We start from the raw sequence: 13,913 nt of genomic DNA on the forward strand, positions 1-13,913 counted from the left end.
GCACTTTGCCTTCTGAACCCCATGCAACTGGCCTTGGTCTATTGATTCAGCCCATCCAGATCCCTTTGTAGAGCCTCCTCTTCGTGTATTCCTCCACTTCATTCATATTTCATCAGTAGTAGACTGTGAGTCCCTTGTATTGTGTGCCATGGTACTCACCATGTTCACTCAGCCCACTTGTCAGGGGACAGCAAATGAGTAAAGCAAGCAGGGGGAATACAAGGTGACAGTGACTACCAGCCAAAAATAGTCTTTTTTGGTGCATAGGAAGGATTAATTTCTTCTGAGCTGCCCTCTTACTTAAATATGTAACTGCATTTCCAAATACTGGCTTTCAATGAGATATTTAACGTTGGCATCCTGGTTAGTAAATGAAGATTAATTGTTTTGGTGGGGTTTTGTGTGTGTGTCCAAACCACCAATTTTATATGGAAAATTTTGAGAAGATTACATTTTTTAATGAGAATTTCCTTTTGGCTGAAAAGTGTTTTTCATTTGGGATAGACGTTGCTCAGAAGAGCCTCTACTTAACTGAGAAGTCAGACACAGAAGATGTATGAGCTGTGCATTCAAATTTTCCAAAAATGTTGATAAAAATTATTGTGCCCTGGGACCTCAGGTCCCCAGTGCAGCAAGAGGTTCCTGACCAAGTCTCTACAGGTGATGAGCCACTCTCATGGCTCTCAGGTACTCCTAGGAGACATCAGGATTACACTGGCCTCACTACAGAGTGGATAAAGACAAGAAAGGTGCCTATATGTGATATCCAATCCTTTGGTTGTGTGCTGGTTTTGTCTGGGATAGTTTATTTTCTTTATGTTAGCAAGTATGGACTATATTTTAGATTTGTGCTGGAGAAATTGTTGATAATACAGGGATGTTTAGGTTACTGTTGATCAAGTAACTAAAGGCAAGGCCTCTTATGCTCCTCAGCCCACCCCACCAGCGAATAGGTTAGAGGTGCACAAGGAGTTGGGAGGGGACACAACTGGGACAGCTGAGCCGAAGTGACCCAAAGGATATTCCATAATGTATGGCATGCTCAACATATAATGCTGGTGGAAGGAAGAAGAGGGGGAACATTCAAAATTACAGCATTTGTCTTCCCAAACAATTGTTATGCATGATGGAGCCCTGCTTTCCTGGAGATGGTTGAACACCTGCCTGCTGACGGGAAGTAGTGAATGAATTCCTTATTTTGCTTTGCTTGCATGCACAGGTTTTGCTTAATGATTAAACTGTCTTTATCTCAACCCATAATTTTTCTGACTTTTACCCTTCTGATCCTTTTCTCCATCCCTCTTGGGGAAGAGGGAGCTGATGGTAGTGTGGGGCTTAGTTGCCAGCTGGGGTTAAACCATGACAGACTGCTGTAGTGGTGGTGGCACAGAGAATATGAGGGTTTTTGATCAGTACTATTTATTAACTGCATTATCTTGCCCAAGTGCTGAGCATGACTTCAACCCTCTACATGAGACAGGAGGTCAAGAGCTAACATGAAGCATGGCAAACAGAACAGGGAGGAAGAAATGGAAATGAGATTGTCATGGTTATTCAGTGTCTGGTATCCTACATGGTTCCAGAAATAAGTGAAGACTTGTGGACTCAGAGGGGAGCTTTTCAGAGCATGGTCTGGCTATAATTTTTTCTAGAACCATCAGATGGCAAATAGGCCCTAAGTAAACACTATTTTTTCTTAGCTCTGGTTTTTTCTCCCTAACCCACTGTCTCTAGGTTTCAATTGAAACTCACCACTACCCTTTTCCTCTCACCTTCATGTCAATGCAGTAGAAAACCTTCCTTTATTTATGCTAGAAATAGGAGGGCACTGATGATCCTTTGCTTCATACATTAATTTCCAGGATATGAGGGCTGAACTACTAACCTGGCTATTTGAGTGATGAGTGAACATCTCTGGACAAGCTTCTCTGCAAATGGAGGCTCCAGTAAGGCATCTTCATCCCATTTGGCTTACAAACACATGGGAGTAGCACAATCACTTCATGAACTTATTACATTATTGACATAGTGTGTCATATTTTTTCATAGAGAAAAATCATTATTATATTGCTACATCACTAGAATACGATGTCAGGCTTTGTGTAAAACCTCTTTCAAAGCTTGCTGTGCCAAATGATGCTGGTGTTACCCATTGGTTCTATGTAGATAAACCAAATCTGATTCATTGGCAGAGAAAGGAGGACTTGTCATGGAGGATCTCATCCTTATGCACTTCCCAGGATGGTTTGGTGGCACCATGGTCCCACTTGACCACTGTGGCTTGCGGCACTGGTCGGTACAGTGAATTTAAATCAAGCTGTGTCTCTCCCTAAAAAGTGAAAGGTAAAAGCACATTAAAACATGATTTGTTGAATGGCAACCAACAGAACAAAACTCCCTAGGCAGCTGCTTTTCCCAAGTGTCTCTTCAACAGGCAGCTGGAACGGATAAAGCTGTAATTGCCCCTTCCATTTAAGAGAGCAGTGCGAGGAGGTGTGCACCCAAAGTAGTCTCTGTCTTGCCTGGTGGGTACAAGAGTCTTATGCAAAGCAGATCTTTGAGTAGAACTGGTGTAAAAATGTAGAGAAAACATTTTACTTTTTTTTTTGTTTACATAAGCAAATATCACATCACCCAAAACCCCTTGGTCCCCCTGCATCTCTTTACAGATGGTCTTGCTGGTCATGCCTGTAGGACCCTGGTACAAAGGGAGAAAGCAGAGTCCCATGTTGCTTTTCCATGCACGGCACAGATGCTCAGCAGTCAATAGTTTGGCTGCCAGAGGAGCCTCAGAATCAGTCTGGTCTTGAAGGAAACAATGGCATTGTTGCCACTGGAATAAACATCCTGGTGGCCCTTTTGTGTTTATCTGGTATTTCCATTCGCTGCTGATTAACCCAGCCAAGTGAGGTCTTCATGTGGTAATTACAACACAGCTCATTTGTGTGTGTTTTACAATGGTGTTGATATAATCCCACTAGAGAACCCCAAGCATGTGCAAGGAGTTCCCACCAGAAATCTAAATAACGCCCCAGCGCTGCTGACAGCTTAATAACATGACAAAGTTCAGCCTCGCTGGATGTCAGGGACAGGAATGCGGCTCAAGCTGCTCTGACCTGGAGCTTTCAAAATACCTTACAGTTGAGGCTGAGCATTTGACAAATAACCTTTTCTTTGCCTGCTCGAATGCATCAGACGTTACCAGGTGCCATGGAAAGGCCACATGCCACTGTTAAAATGTTAAATTGAGTGGCACAGCCATCGAAAGCTCTGGGGAGGAACATTTATCTTTATTATTATTGTTATTAATAATGCAGATATTGCTGTGTGTTGCATTCCAAGGTATTTTTGCAGCACTTAATCATCCAAATGCCCATCTATGGCCCTGATAAATCACACAATAAACCAAAATTCAATACAGCTGTCAGCCCAGACCCCAAGCAAAATCTCAGTGAGCTTAATTATAAAGTTCAGGCAGGGATTGAGCCAGTTTGAATGGGGACGAATGGCAGCATGGCACTGCCATTTCAGGCACTGAGGAAAGGCTGTATCAGCCTTCTCCTCCTGCTCCTCAGTATCCCAGCACTGACAAGCAGCAGGATGGGGACAGCTGCTCATGACAACATTTCTCATTGTTTTCTCTGTGCTTTTTCCACACTGTTTATTTGCTTCCTATTAATTTTCTCCATTTGTATTATTTCTACTTTTCCTTTTGCTCCTCTCTTTTCCTCCCACCTTTCCCTCTCCCCCATCACTTGTCTTCTATCTCACCATCCCTTTCTTTCTCTTTCCCTCTTCTTCCCCTCCTGATCCCCCCCCATCAAAGCAAGGAAACCGTAACCCAAAGGAAGAACAAGAATTGAACCTGTGCCAATGCAATGGGCCAAGAGGCTACATATGGAACCAGCAAATCACAGAGCCTTGAAAGATGTTAGTGATTTAAAGTTATGTATATTGAAGTCTGGATCTTAAAATGAATCCATAATGGTAGAGGTTACTAATGGGAAGACTTAACTGACAGCAAGCAAAGTTTTTTCTTTAACATTGTTATGGTCCCACAAACTCCTCTTTTCCTGTCCCCACCCTTTCCCTGCTCCCCTTTCTGATTAGTTCAACATCCACGCTGACAATGAAAAGCTAAAGCTGCTGCTTTGTGAATAAAGATTTTAGCCCATACACCATAAATATGAGTGTTACTGGTTGGATGCACAGCAAGGCATCCAACTGGCTCTGACAGCAGTGGGGATCTCCCTGGGGAATCGTGCCCTGTGGCAAGGGATAGTGAATTTTCCCAGCCGACTGGGCATGGTAGCACATCTCTCACTGCAGTGTGATAAATAACCTCACTAGGACTCTGGCTTCAGTGAAGATGGGGTACAAAAGCCAGCTGGTCCCCTGTGGCAGCCCAAATAGCAACTGCACATATTTTCTGTGATTTTAGAAACCCAGACTTAAAATGCTTCTCAGAGGGAAGGATGACACTATACATGTATACATACATCTATGTAAATAGATGTATGTATGTGTCTATGCATGCATATTCACACACACACAAGACATTACACAAAGAAAAATTACACTAAAACATTACTACACTTGCAAAGTCAAACACTTCAAACTTAGCAAAGACCAAATACTGCTCAGTGACCCAAATGTGCTACTTTTTATACATGAGCATTCTGGCAGAGCTAGGACCTGAAGCAACAGTTGAGGTGCTGGAGCAATGAGCACTCCCAGCTGCACTTACAAGCAGCAGGATCTCAAATACCTGCCTTTACTACTTAGCGTATACATATAGATGTATGTATTTCTAGACTGGGAGATCCTTTTTGGCTCAGGCCACCCAGCACCCTCTCAAACTAAACTGTCCCCAGCATCGTTTGCAGATTCATTTGCCTAGGGTCTGTTTCTAACAAGCAGTTTGCAGGCAGCCATCCAGTTTGGGAGAGTAAAGCCAGTATGGACAGGAGCCATATTGCACCAGTTTGTCTCAGAGATCAGGAAATTCCCAGCACATTGAATTTACTGATACAGCAGAACCCTGAAATTGCTGTTTAGTGCAACATACTGCAAAAAACTACATGTTAAATAGATGAAACTGAGCACCACGATCCCATGATACCATGGCAATTTTAAAGAGCTTCCTAACAGGCTGAGTAATAAGGAACAAAGAAGGCCCAGCACCACACACTGCTGAGAAAACAAATGGCATCACCTGTTCAGGGGTAGGACCTGTGCAGGATGTAGTACGTGAGCTGATGAAAGCTGGTACCACAACCCGTCTGCAAGAGGACATGACTGAGGATTACATGGGTGATCTGAACTCCAGCAGGTTCTTTAAAGTCCTTCTCTTGACACCTACCATGTTCTTTAATGTTGTTTTAACAAAGATTTGAGGGAAGGGAAACTTCTTGCAATAAATTCTTTCTCACACTTCTCAATTAATATACTTTCAGCTAGCTTTTCCCAAACCCTGTGGCTTCTAATAGAATAAATCCCCATTATCTCTACCTGAGAAATCAGGAGCATAAGGACTTAAGCACCAAAGAAAACACCCTTTCTTTTTTGGTTTTGGCTATTTAAGCTTTCCAGGCTGCTTTACCTTCTTCCCTATGGCATTAAATAACCCTTCGCATTCCACAATGCTGACTTAAGGAGAAATTTAAACAGATTAAAAGGCCCTGGAGTGCGCATAAAACACATGGGAGAGAAGGGCTGTGTTTCCCTCTAGTTGCTGAACAAAAGGAGACTGGGCACCAGCATCGTGACACTCAGCCCTGTGATGACAGTGCTGGTGGAGGTGGTTGCAAGCCTGCTGTGGAGTGACTAGACTGCGGGTTTTTCCTTTTCCTCCAGGCTTCACCAGAGAAAGGCTAGATACTGTTAGCGGTGGCTGAACATTGGCCAGATTTTGGGGCATGTGGGTATAGCCCATACTTATTTTTTAAGTATATATTTATTTGATGTTTTGCAAGCATCTGCTTAAGATTTCTGGGCTTATCTAACGGGAGGAAAGAGCCCATTCTTCCCAAAGCCAGTTCAGTGCAAGAAAATGTCATAACACTGCTGGGCCCCTTTGTTTCATCCTTCGCCAGAGGGACTCCATAGTTCCTCTGCTACTTCTTGGAAAGCCAACAGCAGTGGCTGGCAATTAAAGGCATCTGCTGGGCTCATGAAAAGAAAGGCATGCACGAGATATGAAGGATGGATGACACCTGAAATGTCTAAACTCTTGTCTGGCGCAGACTGGACTGATTGCAGTGTGTCTAGCAGGATGTGTAGAGTGTTACAGCAGGTATTGAGATAAAAAAGGAAAACCAAACTAAACCCTGCTTCACAAAACTTCTCCCCCCCTCCATCCCTGAAGGAACTGGTTCCAGGAGCTCTGTGCAGCCTGCTAAGGACACTATTTTTCACATAGCAAGCAGGGAGAGACAACAGTACAAATCCCTTGTCAGATAGAGGGATTAGCTGGGTAGAAGTGATCCTTCAGAGACCAAATGACCAAAGAAATGACCATCAGCATATGCACATGGTTGTGGAAAGGGGAAATGTTGTTCAAAGCAGACATATAAGGAATGATAAAATAAAGACAGGAAAAATGATGAGTGATCCAGCTTGTTACTCACCCCATTTTTCATCATTCAGGTCTGCAATCACAGTCACTCACGCACAGAAACCTCTTTTCTTACACAGAGCCGAATGAATCTGATGCACTCACTACCATAACATATTACCCAAAGCAGTGTTCGTAAAGCCTTAGACCAGTGTCTGGTCTGTTTGTACAACAAGAGCAGCCAGACCTATAGGTAGCTATTTTTAATGAAATAAACACTGAAAAAACACCACCAGTGTGGCATATTTTTTGTGTGTGATCAGTATGTTAAATCCTAACCTGGGGCTCCTGGCACCACCCTTTGAAGCATTCAGTACAGACCACTCTCAGAGATGCTCATCAGGGTGGCACAGTCTCGTGTGTGTGGTTCTGGCAATGCAGCGACATGATGGACCTGTGTAAGGTGTGAGTTTGTATCAGAAAATGCATGGCAGTGTTACCAATCAGCCACAGCAACCCTAGCCATGGCTGACCCTCATGCAATTGAGTGACCAAACAGCAAGTTGTACTACAGGACCAGTTACAAATTAGGCAAAAAAAAAGCATCACATTACCTTATTTATTCATTCTCTGATATGCCTGATGGTGAGCTTTGCAGATAGATACTCTGGTTTTCCTCCATGCTGTCAAAGGGAACGACTACATCTGCTATAAAGGTGCAATTGAGTATACATTGAGAGCTTAGTCCAAAGGCAACCAGCTGAAGACCAGGGCTTCTACAGTTCTGGACAACTGAATGGCTACTTCAGCACTAGTTAAAGCAGAAGCATTTAACTGACACTTAAGAGCTTGGGTTAGAAGAATCTGAAACAAATTATCATTTGTATACCACACATCATGAGAGATGCTGTACTAGAGGGATGTGGCCCAAAGGTTTCAGTCTTTGGTCACCAGAAAAAAGTTGATGTGTAAACTGGGAGAAACCCTACATGCTCCTCTCCAATTGCAGCTGTTGATGATGAACTGTTGTTATTCCAGATAAATGCTGATTCCCTGTCATTTGCTGTGAAAGGGACTCTGAGCCTTTGTCTCTAATGCTTCTCTGGAAGTGGTTTGCTTTGGGGAAGATAACTTCAAACTTTTGTGCTGGAATAAAATTTTCAATACTTCATATTTATGTATCATAAGCCCAGAAAGGCCATTCCAGAGCCAAGCCACGTCTCACAGCAGAAGTAATATAAGAAATAAGGCAAGTGGAAATCTGGGCCCTCTTCCCGGACCCTCTCCCAGCCTTGATATTTAAGGACTACTTGACCTCAAAACTGCATCTAAACTTTCCTGTTTAAAAACATTAATGGATCTGTTCCTCATGAAGTTGTCATATCCATATTTGAACCCCATTTTAATTTTGATCTGCAGAGCATCCTCTGGTAAAGGTTTCCAAAGTTTAAGTATACAATGCGTAAAAAGGCAGTGCTTTCTGTTTGCTTTTGACTTGCTGCTTCATCGTTTCATTAAGAATACATACTCCCTGATATGAGAAAAACTGAATAATCATTCCCTGTTTCACCCATTTCATTATTTTTTAGACTTATAACACCACCAGTTCTCATATCCTGTGTGCTGCACTTGGACGCTGTCTTGGAGGGAGGTTACTGGTCCAGGCCAAAAAGGTTCCACTTGCTGCACCATCTATACGGCACCAACATCCCGGAGACAGCGCATGAGTTATACCCTGGCCATGTTTCTTCTTCCAGTACGGATGTAGCTTACTTGTCCTTGCTCTCTTTCCCTTTATTTCTATTAAATCTATTTTTAAATCCAGTGATGAGTATAGCTGTATTCAAGCTGTGAGCACAAGGTTTTTTTGATTGCAGACAAGGGAATGGTGCCTGTTCAAAAAAAAACCAATGGACCAAACAAACAAAAAGACCCAATTAACAAATTAAACAAAAGTTCAGGAATAATCCAATGAGAAAATAAACCATTTTTATTCAAATTATCAGGTGTTAATCACTCTTGGAATATAAGATTATAAACAGCTCCAATTCAGGAAGGTGCATTTCTTCATTTAACACATACTCATTTGAAGGATACAAAAGAAATGTTTGATTATTTATCCAAAAGCTTAAAGTGAAACAATGAGCAGATTCTTCTTTGCTTTTAGAAATTAAATTTGACTATTTCTTCAATAATAAAATATACTACCTATTATACAAAAAGGACATTAATTTTGTTCACAGTTGACAGAATACAGCCGCACAATCAAAATAATAAAAGTGAACTGCAATGACATTTTAATTATATTATTCCTATTATTATATATTATGAGGGTTAGAGCAGCACACACAGGCACTAACCAGGTTCCTTTAGTTTCAAGAGCTGCACATACAGAGAAGAAATATATTGTTCTTACCCGAAAGGTTACAGTCTAATCTAAAATTATCCATTAACAGAGGATGCACCTCAACTGAAAATCACGGGTATGTGAAGGGATTTCTCCTGCTTTTCTTTCATAGCTGAAGCAGACCCCTAGATACACAATTACTTTTCATCATCTACCACTATAAATAGCTGTTTACAAAGAAAACTTTTTTTTAAGCTTACAAGTTCTGAGTTCAAAGGTCATTCCTGCTTCCTTCTTAAGAGTTCCTCATTTTGCTTTTACCCCAGAAGTTCAGGTGGTGACAATGCCAACAGCCATTTGGTAGTTCTGAGATTAATGACATTTTGGAGAAGAAAATCCGGTCCTGGACTTGCCTCTGGGCCAACACCTAAAAATCTGAGTGTCCTACCAAATTAGATATTTTTTGCCTGTATAATGTCCCAAAGAGGAACTCTTCCTGGTCGTCATGTTAAGTGTTCACATCCCAGGTTTTGCTTTTAACATCATTTCAATTTTTAAGGAACTGTGTGTCATCTTAGGGCCATTCAGGTACAGGCTGCTTTCATGCTGAACATCGGAAACTGTCCATATACCTCCTAGGACTTCCGTATCAGTTCCTGTTATCCTCTTACAGTGGAAGGACAGTAGCACATACAGTGGGTTTCCCTTCCTCTCTTACAACCTCAGATCCTCCTCAGAGTAACCAGGATTGTGCCCCAAATGAGTCAGGATTTGGAAATGGAGTTTTAAGTTTTAATTTAAAAAAAGCATTTCCAGTCACCCCTGAGTCTCAGTATGTAACTTGATTTGATCTTCAGGCTTTAGAAATGAAAACAGACAACAGAAATTAATCTACTGATCACGGGTCATACATCTCCAGGCTACACACAGCAGCACCCTGAAAATAAAAATGAAAAAAAAAAAGAAAGAAAAAAGGAAAAAAAAGGGGGATACCATCAGAGTTCTGAGGATTTGCACAGATGAGGACCCATTCTCCAGAAGCCAAAACAAGGAGCTATTGGGAATCTATTCACAGATTCTGAAAACACATTCACATGCCCAAGCAGTCAGTTTTGCACTAGGAAATGATTGAGTGGGGTTTGGGGTTTTTCATCTTAATTCCTTATGGTTAATAATGCCCAGTAATTTCCAGCACTAAACAATGCAAAATACTCCTGGTTTATTTGAAACACGGGGCTTAGACACAAAATGGGTTTGGAAATGAGAAGTGAGGCAGCGTGGCAGCTCAGCACACTTAAGGGAACATTTTTAAGCCGTTTAGCAGGAGTTTATTGCTTCAGCACAGGAGTCTTTGAGCATTCAAGCACGACAGGGAGTGCATTGTTGTGCCAGAATTGCCCGCCTTGGGTGTGTGTGGTGTGCGGCAAGGGGCCAAAGGCTGTGTTTAAACGCACCCGCACGAGAAATGTGATTTAGGCAGAACAAAGTACACTCCTGTTGTGCCTCCCCGTGATTATAAAATGGATCTGTGTCATTATAAATAGAAAATGACTGGTGACAAAGATGGTGCTTTGACTCACTTCTGAGGCCAAGCTCTTACCCTGTGGTTCCTGATGTCAGACCTATTTAGTGGCTGGGCTGCAGGCAAATGTGTCTGGTTCGGGGTTAGCCATTCCGCATCTCATGATGGCTTAATCTCATTTTATAACAGCAGGGGATTCACTGTGGTCCTTCACAAGCAATGCTATCCGTTCACTCAAGGATGGTCCCAGACGCCTTCTGAAATGCACTGTGACTACTGCAAGACTCAGATTGCTAAATGGCAAATTACTCTGTGCTCCAAAGAGACTGCCAAGCTATCTGGATCTATGAATTTGAGATCCTGTTCCTACACAACTAAATGCTGCAGCTCTTGTTTATTCTAGTGGAAACAAAATGGAAGACACAGAAATAATAGTGGTGTTTCAAGAGTGTAAGTTTTCCTCTTTATGCCACCTTCCATCCTAAAATGATTTATAGCACATTATTGAATTAAATAATGCAGTTAAATAAAGTAAATATATATATACATAGTTTCTATGTTGTACAATAAGTAATTAAAAAAACCAAAACATCAGAGATTAAACCTGAATCTTAAGTCTCTATTGCAGTATATGGAGTATTTTGTCGGTTTATTCCTAAGAATGCTCCTTAAACCAAACCGGAGTCTTCCTGCTAAAATTATTTAATCAGAATCACACTTCTATATATATTTTATACCACAGTTTATTCCCAAAGCTGAGGATAACCTCTCATTTCCTTAAAGCTCTTAAAAACTTCCTTAATGGAAAAGCAGAGAAATCTGCTGTTTGCAAGTTCTATTTGTTTATTGCTTACTTCCAAACTAAAGTAGTTAATTTAATGAAGGGGGGAGAAAAAGATTAATGTGGTGCCCGTAGCCATTTCCCAAATTTTTCGGAGTTTATAGACCTAGGGAGACGGGGAAAAAGCAACTTCTCAGCAGTGGAGCAGAATAGGCTGAAATGACCCTGTGAAACCAAAGTGATTCTGGGAATTAAAGGATGTTCACTCCTCTTATGTTTCTATGCTGCAAACTCCTTTTAGGGCTCCCAGTAGTACCCATTAGCAATAGCCAAGCTTTTCTGTTTTAATTTAATTTAATTTAATTTCCACCAACAAATTCTACCCTGTGGTGAGAATTGACAGTATCATGTTGAGAACCATTAGAGCATATTTGGATTGTTTTTACTCCATGTATATATAAAAAAGAAAAAAAATCCCCCACCCTTCTCAGTATTTTTTAGACAAGCAACTTCATAATAAGAGTGAGGCAGACACAATGGAGGCATCGTTATACTGTGGGATACCACCATAGGGAGCATGGTTGGAGATACAGCAGAACATGCTGTGGCATTACACTACAGCGTGGCCTGGTCCCAGCTCCATTCTGAACCTCCCTATGCTAAACCAGAATGGAGCCTGGCAGCACTGGTGGTGTCCTGCCAGGTACCACTGGAACATAGCTGGTATCCTTTTTCTGTAAGAAGACCCTATATATCACTGCTGCTTCCTTTTCTCCTTGAGAGTTTTCTGTTCTCTAAGGACATCTTCACACTTGAAACATCTTCATGCTTATGTAGCCTTGGGCTCTACTAGGAATTCCTATTGGGAATTCCCCCACTGGGAATTCTGCCACCAGATTTCAAAGGAAAGAGAATAATAATGCTCTTCATTAATATAGGCTTTTCTGTCATGACTTTTAGGCCCCTCTCCAGGCAAGCAGGCAAGCACATGTTTAACATTAAACACACGAGTAGTCTCCATTCACACGCTGCAAGCTAGAAATGCTCATTAGTGTTGGATCATGGCCCCAGCTGAGCTGCTAACACACTTCAACTAGAGAGCTTGGCTGGAGGAAAGGTGGCACTGAAACCTTTCACCATCACTGCTTTCACCATCACTGCTGCACCAAGCTGCACCATCACTGGCTGAGCAGCTTCAGCGTTTCCTTCCCAAGCACTGCTACTCCAATGGCCGATAGGCTGTCCGCTTGGCAGCAGAGGCACAAACTGTTGAGCTGCCACAGTGTCATCATTCAGGGCTAGTTAGCTGATGAGCACAGCTCAAAATACACCATATTCAAGTGTATCCTGTGGAGTATTTTCAGCTTTAGCATCTTTGCAATGAATGGTGAAAGGGGAATGATTTGAGGCAGTAGTGAAATAGCATGATTGCTGCAGGCTCTGAGAGAGTGCTGGGTCCTGTAACACTGTGTGGTAAATGCTTGAGAAGTTACATGGGGCTCCTCAGACCATTATGTTACATGTTAAAACATGGATTGATCAAGCTTTGAAAACCAGCATTGGATGGAGTTTCTGTATATCTTTATGTATCCTGGGAAATACCTAAGCAAAGCCACCTTACACATGGTGGCTTGCTCAGGTCTGTGCAGAAAATCACAGTCCAGACTAAACAGTCTATCACTCTTAGTTTTAAGTATCCCAGATGAAAAGACACATTTTTGTTTTAAACTGCTTTTAATACTGTTTTCTCAAAAAAAAAAAAAAATTCATTACCTCCTCGATCTTCTCAACAAGTTTAAGCCTCACAGCTTCCCTGCCTCCTCTGGAATTACTAAGTCATTGCAGACATCAAAATTAATGAAGAGGTGATAGATTCAGCAGAAAGGCAAAATCTTACTGGAAAAAAAAATATTTCTTGATATCAAAAGCAATTTAAGAATAATGAACATATCTATCAGAATAATAAACAAACTTCCTGATGCATACAAGAATGCATATGAAGGAGGACATAAGACTTTGGGGTTTGTTTTTTTTTCTTTAAAACACCAATTCATTTTTAAAGTGAAAGTATCTATGTGCTTCTGGGGCTTTACATGAGTGGGATTTGCACTGCCTAAACTTTTGCTGTACTTTAAACTCAGCTAAATTATCCAAACTGCAGAATGGGGGCTCTCTTTGCTTCATCTTTCAAGACAGATGGGTTAAGCTGAAACACAGTTCTCCATGTATCCATCCATGAGTATCCTGTTACTTAACACTAAGGAAATGGCAGAATGGTTCTGGCTAGCTTGAGATTGAATTTGAACAGGGATGAGAGATGTGGAAATGTGACTAGGGGTTAAAATTAAATGAATACATATTCAAAATAAATGCAATGTGCAGTTCAGCTGAACCTTCTTGTAGGAAACTGAGATGTTTAGTTTCTTTGTGATATAGACTCTCAGTCCTCCCTGTCAGTGGCTTTGCAGCTGTTGCAAACATAGAAATAACCTGTAGCTCTATATTCCACACTAGACGTGATAAAGCAGTATTATTATAAGATTCTTGGTATTGGAACAAAATGTTTGTCATAAGCCCTCATTTAAATACTCCTGAAACAAATACTTCTTTAGTCCTACCTGTACAGCAAGATGACTTCTTGGCAATTCAAACAGTCTAACCGAGAATAAGTGTAACTAATGTATGGGATACTGTAGCACTCCCATAC

The sequence above is a fragment of the Pezoporus wallicus genome, unplaced genomic scaffold (genome assembly GCF_028554395.1).
Source record: "Pezoporus wallicus isolate ANWC-B61680 ecotype Strahan unplaced genomic scaffold, APGP_CSIRO_Pwel_v1 contig_6464, whole genome shotgun sequence".
Taxonomy (NCBI): domain Eukaryota; kingdom Metazoa; phylum Chordata; class Aves; order Psittaciformes; family Psittacidae; genus Pezoporus; species Pezoporus wallicus.